The sequence below is a fragment of the Chenopodium album genome, chromosome 5 (genome assembly GCF_948465745.1).
Source record: "Chenopodium album chromosome 5, dcCheAlbu1.1, whole genome shotgun sequence".
Classification (NCBI taxonomy): Eukaryota; Viridiplantae; Streptophyta; class Magnoliopsida; order Caryophyllales; family Amaranthaceae; genus Chenopodium; species Chenopodium album.
In genome coordinates, this window is record NC_137838.1 from 63,923,856 (window position 1) to 63,925,968 (window position 2,113).

General features: G+C 43.1%; 1 non-coding gene across 1 annotated transcript; it reads left to right on the forward strand.

The window, feature by feature from the left end:
* The first annotated feature begins 1,223 nt into the window (after positions 1-1,223).
* On the forward strand, positions 1,224-1,331 carry LOC145633332 (small nucleolar RNA R71). The gene has a single exon (XR_014112664.1). It is a non-coding gene; the product is annotated as a small nucleolar RNA R71 (small nucleolar RNA).
* Positions 1,332-2,113: the final 782 nt, after the last annotated feature.

A 2,113-nucleotide genomic window follows, 5' to 3' on the forward strand; every position in this document is an offset into this window, starting at 1 on the left:
TTCCTCTTGTTGGTGAGAATATCCTCGAGGAACTTGGAGTAAGATGGCATTTGTGTCACAACTTCAAGAAAAGGGAGGTTGATATGCAAATTCTTCATGACACTAAGAAATTTTGTGAACTTGTCATTCAACTTCCTCTCCGCAAGCCGACCGGGAAAAGGAACTGATCCATCAAGATTCCTAGCCTCACTAGGAATTGAAGTTGTCTTCTCATTGTCAAGCTTCTTCTTCTCCGAACCTCCTCCTATCTCATCACCTTTTTCTTTCTCACCTCCCTTTTTTTCATTCACACTCTCCTCTCCTCCCTTCTTTTCCTCACTATCCCCTTCATTTGGTCCTTCATAGGAAGTTCCCGACCTCAATGTGATCACCTTGCATGTATCGTATTTTGGATTGTGAGATGGGTTAGGTTGTGGTTGTCCGGGTAGAGTGGATGGTGAATTAAAAGGAGTTTTCTCGGCCAATTGAGCTAGTTGTGAATCAACCATCTTGTTGTGAGCTCTTATCTCTTGCATTTGTTGCCCAAAAGATTGCATTTGTGCATGCATGGCTTGAAGGAGTTGAGTTTGAGTTAGATACGCTTGAGGTGCTTGTTCTTGATGGTTTCTTTGTGGTGTTTGGGTTTGATTGTTGTATTGGTTGTTCCTTGGATAGCTTCCTCTTGGGTTTTGGGGTTGAGATGGAGGTGGGTTTTGATATTGAGGGTTGGAGTTATAGGAAGGTTGAGCTTGTTGGTTCCATTGTTGAGGTTGAGGTACAAACCCGGGTGGTGGTCGTCTCCAAGCTACTCCACCGCCGCTTCCTCTAAATCCCTCTTGCCTTGTGTTGTATGCTGCTACATGTTCAGGGCTTAAACCTCCACAATAGGATGTATCATGGTTTGTTCCTCCACAATTTTGACAAGAGAAAGAGTTAACTTGAGAAGATCTTGCTCCACCACTTGAACTTGCATTCACACTCGTGTTCAAATTGGAAAGCCCTTTTGTTAGTTTATCAATTTGATGTTGTAATTGATCAACTTTCTCCAATTCGTAAATACCACCTCTCTTTTGAGCGTTTCTTCTTCGGCCCCCCCAAGAGTAATTCTTTGCTACCTCTTCTATTGTGGCTTCAACTTGATTTTGAGGGATCTTGATTAATTGACCACCTGCCCCCACATCCAAGTTGGCTCTTGACATGGGCTCCAATCCGTCGTAGAAAAACCGCATGAGCAACCCTTGATTGTACTCATGGTGGGGACATGCTTGCACCAACTCTTTGAATCTCTCCCATGCTTCACCAAGACTTTCATCGGCCTCTTGCTCAAATGATGCAATTTTCCTTCTCATTTCGGCGGTCTTCTCTTCGGAGATAAAGCGCTTCAAGAACGCCTTTACAACCTCCCTCCATGTTGTGAGAGTGTTAGGCTTACTTGCTTTAGCCATTTCTTTGCTCGTCCGGTGAGAGATTGCCGGAAAAGTTTCATACGAATGTAGTCTTGACTCACTTCATTGGTTTGCATCATTGCGCACAATTCAAGGAATCGGTCCAAATGTTCAATAGGGTCCTCACTTGCACTTTCGAAAAATTGCTCCGATTGGACCATTAGAGTATATTGTGGATGGATTGAGAAGTTGGTTTCCGTGACGGGTAGCAAAATCCCTCCCGTGAGCTCATAATCCTCCGGATTTCCGAACTCACGAAACAAGACATCATTCTCTTGTCCTGCCATTGATTCGCGTGGTTAACTTGAAGAGTAAGTATCACTCTCACTATCAACTATATCACCAAAACCTCTTCCCTCGTCTTGATAAAGCCTACGGACTTGTCTCAAGGTTCGGTTGATTTCGTGGTCAATTTGATGTGAGGGTGCTCCTTGAGACCTCCTAAGCATTCACCAATGCTAAACAAACAATTAGCAATGACAATGATGATAAAACAAAAAAAAATAAAAAGAAAGAAAGCAAAATGACTCTAACAAAAGCAATAATAGACGCTAAACAAGCCGCCTCCCCGGCAACGGCGCCAAAATTTGATCGCGGATAGATAGGTCGTTAAGTTACCACCCTAACCAAATTAATCATTTATAATATCTAAACCTACACTAAACTAGTTAGTGGCAAGTAAAGGGTCG